Here is an 11,865-nt window from a genome sequence, read left to right on the forward strand (position 1 = left end):
AGCCTGTCAACTCGTATGCACTGACGGTGTTAGATGCAAGCTGGGGAATTTGGAATGCTATCTGCAATAGTGACATCTGGTGGCTTCTAAGTTCTACTGCACCTCCTTAAGGCAGGAAAGCAAGCCTGGCTTTTAAGCAATATTTGTGAAAACATAAAGGAATTACATGAGTCCTGGAAAAGGACCTCAGAAATGGTATCATTTAACAATCTCCACTTGAACGCTTATGTTTCTCACTATATTAAAAATTATGGCGCTTGTTTCAGGAGCACACATACTAAAATTTTGAAAACTACAGAGATTAGCATGTGCAAGGATGACACACAGATTCATGAAGTGTTCCATATTTTAAAATTTATATATGTACATTTTTTTGAGACAGGATCTCTCTTCTGTCACCCAGGCTGGAGTGCAGTGGTGCAATCATGGCTCACTGCAGCCTCGACTTTCTGTGTTCAAGTGATTCTCGTGCCTCAGCCTCCCAAGTAACTGGGACTACCGGTGTGCACCACCACGCCTGGCTAATTTTTGTATTTTTTGGTAGAGACAGGGTCCCACTATGTTGCCCAGGCTGGTCTCAAACTCCTGGGCTCAAGCAATCCTCCTGCCTTGGCCTCCCAAAGTGCTGGGATTACAGGTGTGAACCACCACACCCAGCTTATGTAATTATTTTTAGAAAAGATAAAAAGAAAAAATTATGATGAAAGAACTATTATGACATGAATCCTTGTTTCTAAAGGAGAAGCAGCTAGAAAAATATTGAATTATTTGGATTGCAAAGGGTCTTGCATGTCTCCGAGTGGGGTTTTGAGTTGGTTTTCCGTGTCTGCTCTGTGGTGTCCCTCATCCACACACCTGATAAATGGGTGATGAGCCAGGCAACCCCACCCTGTACCCCCTGCACGATGATTTTAAAAATGAAATGAACAATAAACATTCTCTTTTAAGAATGTCTTTAAGAATAAAAATGTCTCTTTTAAGACAAGAGAAGAATGGAATAAATGTGCAAAGACAGGCCATGAAGCATGAAGGAAAGATAGGGAAATCAATGGAGAGGGAAGCAGACACTGAGGCAGTGGGGCTTGATCCTGGGGCTACCTTGGTTGCTGCCGTTCCTTGGGCTTAATTGCTCTTTAACTGAAAAAAAAAAAAAATGTCCCAAAGGACACTTGAGTGATTTCCTAGACATAAAAAGAGGCTTGACTACTCCTAATTAAAATATCAAGTTTTTTCACAAATCCAAATTTTGCTTTTCATACTGCACTAATTCCTAAGTACTCATTGCCTGCTTTCTCTATTTATTGTCAGTGCTCAACAGCCCTGACAGAGGGTGCTTCTGGCTTGAAACTATATTAGACATGTTGCTTCCACATTTATGCATTAAAGGCTTGGCCACCAGAGAAAAACATAACCTGTGTACTCCTTTGTCTTTTAACCTTCAGCTCTGCACAGGTGCCCAATTCAGTTCTGCACAGGTGCTAGCTTGGAGTCAAATTTGACATGTTCAACTCAGCTTACCCATCATCTCCACTCATCCTGCCAACCCACTCACCCCGGTATCACCAACTTTCTTCCAGGAACCTGTGCCAGAAAACTCTCACATCCCAGATCAAATTTGGTGTCACTAAATTTGTTTAACTTAAAATTGCAGAAGCATAATCCTAGCCATCAACTTGCTTTGTGTAGTTTCCTTATGCATTGCTTCATTCCTTTGGTCTAAATTAGAAATGCTTCTTAAAGAGTAAACACATTAAATCTAATCAACTCTATTACCATAATTGACAGTCAACACCAATGGGTGTTTTTTCCTTTTGCAAACTGGTTTGGCAATAAGTCAAAATTGTTTAAGTCTTGAGTCAACACTTACTTCTCCAACAAATACTTTGACTAAATATGTGTTATTTCTATCCTGCTGGACAGGATAGAAATGTGATTAACTTAAATAACTTAAATAACTCATGTTTTGAAAACACATACTTTCAAATTAACTGTAAGTAAATGATACTCATACTGTAATACACAGATGGAAAATATCAGGTAACAGAGAAAGAAATAAGGAGTCTTACCCAAGGAATAGAGATGTGAAAATGATACAAACCTAGTCAAGTAAACATCACAAAACAAAATGTAAGGAATATAACTGTGCCAACTGTTAAGAAATAAGGAAAAATTCATAATACACAATTTATGTATAAATAATATGTGACTACATTCAAGTAAACATTACTTCCAAGCTTTTTTAGTGCCACCTCATAAAAACAGGAGCAAAACAGGGACGAGATCTGGCTCTCCCAGGAGTAAGGTGGTACGGCCAGTAAAATAAAGTGGTAAGGCCAGTAAAAAAATTCTCAAAATTCTTCCATCACCAGGACAGGAGGCAGAATGGATGGGGCATGGGCTGAGCTGGCCTCAGGTGCAACACCCCCACCCCCATCCCAGCCTGGGCCCATGCCAAAATGTCTCCAATGTTCACATGCCCATCATAATAATGGACAGAGAATTCAGCAACCTTGCATAAGGATGGAGGTGTACAAGAAAAATCTTGCCCACTGACAAAGGTAGAACAAACCACTTGAGAATCTTCTCATGAATTAGAACCACAGGGGACAAATTGCCACTGCCAAGCCATATTTTCCTTGTTGGGCAGTTTTGTGTGAAAATGGACAGCAAGGCAAAAGGACACAAAGAGCACAGTATTTTGCACCAGGAGTGTTTTCTGAGAGGAACGGGAACCTTACTGACCTCCACATTCTCTCACCAGGTTCAAGGGCACCCCGGTAGGAGGGTGGCTTCCCCCTCCCTCTTCCAACAGGCCCAACATGGCGGGTTCTTTACCTGTTCCAAGATCGCGGTTTCCAGAACAACATCAAAAGCAGTACTTTCTTTTTAGAAATTCTTTGTAAAAAGAAAACTCAGGAGGTAAGGAGAGGCAAGGCCTCAAAAGCCTCCTTTATTTGGAATACTAAACTGCACCTGAGGCATACTCAATTGAGACTTTCTCTCCCACCTTTGGAGATCTTACTCCATTGGAGTGGGAAGATGGCAACTCACATAGTAATATGAAATTTGAATAGAAAATAAATTGTGCTGAATCTCACGTATGATGTCCTAAAAGTGTCCAAAATGATGTCATTAAAAAGGCAGGGAGGGGGACAGCAATTAGATGGATGAGGAAGAGGCAGTTGAGAAAACAGATTAATGATGCCTTTGACACAATCAGCCTGTGAGGAATACCGGTTTCTATGACAACCAAACCACTTAACCTCAATTAACAAAGCTGTTCAAAAAGAAAAACTTGAAAGATGGGGAGGGGAAAAGCCAGCGGATCCTCTTTGGGGGAATGAAGTAGCCTGTCCCCTCAGCGCCTGTGAGACAAGCACGTATTAACTACATATCCGCAGGGTGCGTATCCTCTTACACTCTCCAGTTCCCAGTAATTAGTTTTCAGAAGCAGCCCAAAGATGTTGAGAAATTGCAACTCATTAGCGCGGTTTTCTGACAGAGCAGCCTTATTATCCTGATTGAGCTTTAACTAAACAGCACGGACAGGAGGAGACAAAAGGCTACCTCTTGCTTTTCCCAAACTTAGCGTCGCTGTTCACACACACCAAGTTCCCAGCATCTTCCAGGAACCCCTTTCTGAGAATTAGGCAGGTCAGGCTGGATTCTGGACTTTAGTTTGTAGCAGAGAATAGTTGTTGTTAGAACGAAACACCCAGGCCGTTCACGATAAAACAATGTTAAAGTCAAATAACAAAAAATTTATGCACAGTTTAACGTCCTCCATGTAACGAAGGGAACTGGATTTTCTGGAGTCGCTCTTAAGTCAGTGGAGCACTATCTTCATATTTTCCTGGATCTGAGATGGGTTTGTCTAGGTTGCAATGGGCACGAATAAAGTGAATCTAACAGAAAGGAGGTGGGGGAAACAGCAGAAGGGTTCATCTTTCTTAGCATGTCATCCATTACCAATTCCTACACCGCTCCGTCACCCTCTACAGACCCTGAAGGTGGTAGGAAATGGAGACTTTTGTTGGACTGCTTCTTGATTGTTTCTGATAAAAATATATCTAGTTATTGATATTCTACTATCAACACAAATAGGAAGGACAAAAAACAGAAACCCTAACAATATCAAGAGCATTGCCAGTTTTAGCATTTCGTATAGGTGTTTCTTGCTGGTGTTATTAGAAAAAAAAGTAAGTATTATAAGGATAAATTAATTTACAACGAACCCTTGTTAACATACGTTAAATTCTGTAAAAGACTAATACATTGGAGTTGTAAAAAATAAAACCAGTTTCTATCAAGCTAAATTTTAATAATTAAATCTAAAAGGCAAAAACATGCACCTTGGAATTTTTTTTTAAATATAAATAGCCACACACATCTACATAGGAATATCTCCTGTTTTCACAACTTTGTTGTAAATTTTGACTCATATTTTGCCTCCAATGCTGGGGATGAAAAAAAAGTCAGCCTAACTATAAGTAGAAGCACTGACAGTCTGACAGAAGAGTATCTCATAGTTTAAACTTTGTCTTTTACTTTTCAAATGCTAGTGATGATGGGCTGGGTGCAGTGGCTCATGCCTGCAATCCCAGCACTTTCCAAGGCTGGCAAATCACTTGAGGTCAGCAGTTCGAGACCAGCCTGGCCAACATGGTGAAACCCCATCTCTACTAAAAATACAAAAATAGCTGGGCGTGGTGGTGGGCGCCTGTAATTCCAGCTACTCAGGAGGCTGAGACACGAGAATCACTTGAACCCAGGAGGCAGAGGTTGCAGTGAGCCGAGATCATGATGCTGCACTCCAGCCACGGCGAAGGAGCGAGACTCCATCTCAAAAAAAAATAAAAATAGAAAAGTTAGTGATGATGCATATTTCTTCTTTCATGAATTGCCTATGTCCATTTTTTCCTGCTAGAGTTTTAGAATTTTTCTTACACTACTGAGATTTTGAAACAGAAAAACTATTAACATTATTCTTGCCATATTTATGAAAAATACCATCCTAGATTGTTACTTTTAAATTTTATGATGGTTTAAAATACAAAAGTTTTCTCTTTTTTTGTAGTAAAATCTGCTAATATTTTCCTTTGAGGTTTCACCTATTACTTTTATCCATAGAAACTCCACAGTCTGTCCAGGTGCAGTGGCTCACGCCTGTAATCCCAACACTATGGGAGGCCGATGTGGGTGGATAACTTGGACCCAGGAGTTGGAGACCAACCTGAGCAACATGGTGAAACCCCATCTCTACAACAACAACAACAACAAAACAACAACAAAATAAGTTAGCTGGGCATGGTGGCACGTTGTTCCAGCTATTCAAGAGGCTGAGGTGAGAGGATCACTTGAGCCTGGGAGGCAGAGGTTGCAGTGAGCTGAGATCTTGCCATTGCACTCCAGCCTGGGCGAAAGAGCGAGACCTTGTCTCAAAAAAAAAAGAAAGAAAGAAAGAAAGAAAACAAAGAAACTCCACAATCCTCAGAGCAGCTCAATATTCATGTACATTTAATGTAAGGATTTATGGCTCTAACTTGACATGATGATCTGCATAATCAATTTTTCCAATACTTTTTTTTTTTTGAGACTTAATCTCACTCTGTCGTCAGGCTGCAGTGCAGTGGCACAACCTAGGTTCATTGCAATCTCCACCTGCCAGGTTTAAGCGGTTCTCCTGCCTCAGCCTCCTGAGTGGCTGGGATTATAGGCACATGCCATGACACCCAGCTAATTTTTGTAGTTTTGGTAGAGACGAGGTTTCACCATGTTGGCCAGGCGGTTCTTGATCTCCTGACCTTGTGATCTGCTTGCACTGGCCTCCCAAAGTGCTGGGATTACAGGCGTGAGCCACTAAGCCCAGCCCAATACTTTTTTATTGAGCTATAAATGTGCACAATGTAAAATTTACCATAAATTTTTCCTTTTTTTTTTTTTGAGATGAAGTCCACTCTGTCACCCAGGCTGGAGTGCAGTGGCACGATCTTGGCTCACTGCAACCTCCATCTCCAGAGTTCAAGTGAGTCTCCTGTCTCGGCCTCCCAAGTACCTAAGATTACAGGCACCCGCCACCACGCCTGGCTAATTTTTTATCTTTTTAGTAGAGACGGGTTTTCGTCATATTGGCCAGGCTGGTCTTGAAATCCTGACCTCAAGTGATCCACCTGCCTTGGCCTCCCAATGTGCTGAGATTACAGGCGTGAGCCACTGCGCCCAGCTCATAAAATTTTTAAGTGTTACAATTTAACGATTTGTAGTAGATTCACACAAAGTTGTGCAACTATCACCACTATCAAATTCTAGAATACTTTTCATCATCCCCAAAAGAAACCCTATGCCTATTAGAAGTCACTCCCCATTCCACTCTCCCCTCATCTGCTGGCAACCACTAAGCTACTTCCATCTATTCTGGGAATTTCCTATTAACGGAATCATTTATGCGGTCTTTCATGTCTGGCTTGTTTCACTTAGCATAATGTTTTCAAAATTCATCCATGTAGCAGCATGAATCAGTACCTCCTGACTTTTTTTTGGCTAATATCTCAATATATTAGTACACTGTATTTTATTATCCGTGTATCACTTGATGGACATTTAAACATTCATGTACAAGTTTCTGTGTGGAGGTACATCTTTAACTGTCTTGGGTATCTATCTAGGAGTGAAACTCCAATACTTTTTGTTTAATAATGCCTTTCCCAGTGATTGATGATTCCTTCTTTATCATACCTTAAATTCCTGGTTTCAGGGCTTTCCCATCTGTTCTGCTGTCCTGTCACTTCTTTTGCAAATACAAGACATTTCCAGTTTTAGTACATATATGTTTTATGTGCTTATAGGGCAAGACACCCCTAACTTTCCTTTCTTAAATTCTCTTATTGCTGCTTATTCTTCACTCTCAGCTTTAGAATCTACTTGTCATACCACTGGTATTTTGACTGGAGATGGGAAATTGATTTGGGAAAAACTGATATATTTGCAATATTTTATCTTTCTATCCACAGATATGGTCTGTCTTCTTTTATTCAAATCTTCTACTATACCTCCCACTAAATTTTGTGATTTTCTTCATACAGGACTCACCCATTTTTTGTTAAGGAATAACTAGATACTCTAACCTCTGAGGGAGTGACAGCTGGACTCAACTGATGAGAAGAAGTGAACCAAGCAAAGACTTGAGGGAAGTCAACTCCAGGCACAGCAAAGGATGAGTGCAAAGGCTATGAGGTGAGCCCAGTTGGCAGGAATAGGGAGAAGGTGAGTGTAGGTGGGACAAAGTGATCAAGGAAGAGTAGAAGAAATTGAAGTTGGAGTTAGGCAGGCCCAGATTAAATAGAGCCTTAGAGGCCATATAAGGCGCTTAGACTTTTGCCTTATGCAAATTGAAAGCCATGGGAGAGTTTAAAGCAGGCACTGACGTGGTCTTGCATGAGGGCAACTACCCCTGGTCTAGCTAGGAAGTTGCCCTCTCACTGTGATCATGTGGCTTCCTGACCTGTGGCCAGCGCCAAGACCTAACAGACAGAAAGGAACTTGAGAGAGCTAGAAGAAGTCAGTCCATAAATACCTCTGAGTGGCTCATCAGGATCGCTACCCCGACAAGGCACACATTTACTGTGCTAGAGGCTGGTCCTGAACTCACCAGGACCATCAAAGGGAACTGGAGGTCCCAGAGAAAGGCAACCCTTAATTCCCCATCTAGCTTCACATGCCTACAAAAAAGCCCACATGATGACTGTAGCCATGAACACTTCTGGAGAGAAAGTAGCAGGTAAATACCTTCCTCCCACCAGCCTTCCCACCCTTCTCCCTCAAAGCTGCTACCAGAAAGAGTGTTGTGGGACGGACATTTCCAATACCAATGAAGGTGCCAGGAGGCACCAAACCACCCACAAATCTTAAGGGGATTGTCGTGGCCTCTTAGTCACCCAGCTGGAAGCTGCTATCTTCCTGGCAGGAATTGCCTCCCCCTCTACCCTTGCTATTGTGCCAGATGTTCAGGTTGCCTGAATACGTCTGCCCTGGTAGACTACCTCAGGCACCCCTGCCCAGGAGCATTCCTGGAGGCCACACCTGGAACCTACTTGACCAACAATTCTAATGATTTTGTAAGTACCTAATTTCCTGTATTAAATTATTTTCTTCTTAAAGTACCTACAGTGATTTCTGTTGAACACTGACTAATATTCAAATAACAGCACCAACACTCTGCCACAAGAGATGCGGCATGAGTTCGCGTCCTCAGCAATCTCCATCATCTTCCACTCAGTCTATTCACCTTGCTCTGTGAAACCATTCTGCCCAGCCACTGTCTTGGTGAGGAAACTGCCTCCACTTGCAACCTTCCCCTCTCTATGCTAAGGCTTAGTCCGGTGTTAAACCCGTAAGAATCTTTAGATTTCTCTTTTCTGTCTATTCTATGTGGCCTTCCCAGAACGCAACACAATCTGAGGTCCCCCAGCACAGGCAAGTCCAGAAAAGGATTTCTGACACCAGCAATCCATGGGTTCATTCAACACATACTGAAGGTCCATGTTTTGCTAAGGCTGTTTGCAAGAGACCACAAAAGTTCTGAAAGTCCCCACATCAGCAAATGATTGATATAAAGGTAATACTGCAGGGTACCAAAAGGTAGCCAAATTGTCCTTTCCAATCAACTTTCCATTGACATTTGAAAAAGGAAAAGAGGGCTGGGCACAGTGGCTCACACCTGGAATCCCAGCACTTTGGGAGGCCAAGGTGGGCAGATTATGACGTTAGGAGTTCGAGACCAGCCTGGCCAACATGGCAAAACCCCGTCTTTACTAGGAATACAAAAATTAGCTGGGCATGGTGGCGGGTGCCTGTAATCCCAGCTACTCAGGAGGCTGAGGCAGGAGAATCACTTGAACCCGGGAGGCGGAGGTTGCAGCGAACCGAGATCGTGCCATTGCACTCCAGCCTCGGCAACAAAAGCAAGACTCCGTCTCAAAAAAAAAAAAAAAAAAAAAGGGAAAGAGGACCTCAGTGCTTTGCCCCTACTGCAGCAGGGAGTACAGCAGAAAGCTTGGCAAAGTGGATTGAGGCTGCCTGAGCCTGCTGCTCCTGCAGCTCCAAAACCAAACAGGAGACTTTCAGTGGGGCAGCCCCCTCCCATGGATGAACTTCACACAGGTGGAAGACAAGGTGGGAAAGTGGGAAAGCTCATTTAATCTTGAAACAATCAGAATATTTCTGCACAAGGCAAAGAGACTCGTCCTTTGTGTGCCATGTGTGCATACAAGAACACACACACATATATACACTGCATTGGTAGTCTTGGGGGAAAGCAATCTCTCGTGGTCCCTTGGAACTTCAAGCAAATGCTACCTGGTGCTGTGGATTTTGCCCTTTGGCCAACAGCCTATCTTCTGAATTGGTTCAAGTCTACGTAGGGTTTAGTATACAAAAAAAAATATCAAAGACACTTTATTGGTTAAAGTGCAGTGAGTGGAATTTCATTGAATTATTTGTGAAACTGGGTTTTTTGGTACTTTTTTTGTACTGGTCTGCTCCAATAAAGCCTAGCCACTCTACATAAGTGCCCTGACTACCCCCAGTCAGCCTCACTCAGAAGGAGCCCTTCTCTGGCCTTCCCCTGGGGCATCTGGAAATAACAGACTCTGGTCCACGCGTTACATGATCTGCCCAAAGTCCCACCAGCAGCATTGTTGTCCCTCCTGAGCAGATGGGGCTGACAGTGCCCACCTCTGCGGTTTGCAGCATGACAGCCACCCTCCCCAGACAGATCTCCACAATGCAGTTCTTGGCCTTGAAGCATGAGTGCTGGGACCTTAATTCTTTCCTTTTTCCTTTCCCCACTCAGTCAAGGGGTGGAGGTAAATGGCTATAAAGCTTGTTTTCTGGAACTTATATCTAATAAGCTGGGTCCTCTGAATTAGGCCTACTCAGAAAGGAAGTTTTAGAACTTAGACACCTATGCCCACTGGAAACGTACAGAAAATGTTGCATGAGGGCCTTTCCCCAAGCTAAAGAATGGAATGTACTATCAGCAGACTTTTTACTCTTTTCTAAATATTTCATTTTTGATATCTGTGTTTTCTTCCGTTAATTGCCATTTTCATCCTTTCAATTTTGTATAATTGCCTACCATTTAAAACTCTTCCTATTTCAGTAGGTGCCTGGTCATTCATACTCAACATTATTTGAACAATGTGGTATAACAAAACAAATAAAATATACCATAGAGAAGAAAAAAGTGTACATTTGCTTGGAATAACAACAAAAATGACATCCACTGCAATCATCAATCATCCACGTTACACACGAACTGAGGTCTGAACCCAGAGACTTCAGAATGGGACGAAAGGCCTAGGAGGTTCCCAGCTTTCCTGCTGTCTATCATCCTCAGCCAGTGAAGACTGAAAGCATGACATACCTTCCTAAGTTTGCCAAGGAAAAGACCAACAGAATCTCCTTTGGTCATTTTAAATCCTGTTTTAAGGCTAAACAAATGTCCAAGCCACAAACCAGGATAAAGAAGCACAACCTCAATGACTGTCCCAGGTGACAGCTTGGAAGCCCAACCTGAGTTTAATGGCCAGCTCAAATGTGAATTACCTGTGTCGCTTTATTGCAACACATCCAACAAAGACAGGGAACAAAGCAGCCTTAGCATCATCTCCAGGTCCTTCCCAAAAAGGGGCTACTGTCAGAAGAGCTAAAAGTGGCTGGAAAGCTAGAGACTGTTAGCAGCATCCATAAGAGAGTCAACAAAAGGCTGTAACAAGAGGCCAGCTGGTGGTTGGCTGGCTGCTAGAGGCCACGTGGAGGAAGAAATTTGCTGGCCTTGGAATAGGAGTCTTTTGCCTTTGGACTAAGCTTTAAAGAGTCTTCCTTTGGAGGGCAGAAGATTGGTCAAATAAAGAAAGAAACCAGCTTTATTAAAAAAAAAAAAAAGGTGAGAAAGGAACAAGATGAAATCAAATCTATTATGCTTCCTAAGATTTTGGAAGACTTCCAGGGACCAATGTTAGGGAAAATGAAAATTGAGCATCAAATGTTAATGGAAAAATCACTATCGGGGATGTGGAAAAAGAAAGTTAATCTGGAAGGAAAAATGGAACAAATGTTGAATGTAAGGGCTTCCCAGTGGCTTGTATAAGAGCCACGAAAATGGATTTTAAGTATAGAAGATTCTGTTGACCTGGCATTGACTTGTTGCTCCATGACCAAATGGGGGACACAGGGTTTTAGCGTCAGTTATTGAGATTTTGTGCTCCCTCAGTCCCCTCATTTGCCCCAACAATATCACCCAAGAATGATTATCCAGCCAAGGATTATTTTGATAATCAAAATCATGGACACTTACTATTTTTTATGTGTTTGTGTAAACTAAGTCTAGGGACACGGAGTTCATCTAGGAAGATGGGGGGAGGGCATCCTAAAGGTACATGGTAGTGCTCCAATCTGAAATACCGTCCCTCCCCACACCCTCACGCCATCTCACTTTCTGCTTAGACAGCAATAACAGGTAAAAATAGCTTTGGTGCTGCCTCTCCACCTCATCCTCCCCATTCCCCGAAAAAAGATTTGTAGAATTTAAGATGTGAAAAGCTGGGAACCACTGCACTAAACCACATTGTATCCAGTACTCCATACATGGATTGCCAAATGGCTGAAGAACAAGGTCTGGCCCTTAAAGCGAATGAAGCTGGATGGCTAAAAGAGCATTGCAACAGAAATCTTTGTTCTACAAATGAGCTGAACCTACCCAGATGGTCCTAACCATAAGGCCTACGGCATCCTTTCTAAGAGTCACAGTTCTGTTGACAAGGAACACCATGCTGCTATTTTTAAAGGAAGCATTCATCTTTCTGA

General features: G+C 42.4%; 1 pseudogene; it reads left to right on the forward strand.

Moving 5' to 3' along the window:
- The first annotated feature begins 253 nt into the window (after positions 1-253).
- LOC115836040 lies at positions 254-351 on the forward strand (annotated as a pseudogene).
- Positions 352-11,865: the final 11,514 nt, after the last annotated feature.

The sequence above is a fragment of the Nomascus leucogenys genome, chromosome 1a (genome assembly GCF_006542625.1).
Source record: "Nomascus leucogenys isolate Asia chromosome 1a, Asia_NLE_v1, whole genome shotgun sequence".
Classification (NCBI taxonomy): Eukaryota; Metazoa; Chordata; class Mammalia; order Primates; family Hylobatidae; genus Nomascus; species Nomascus leucogenys.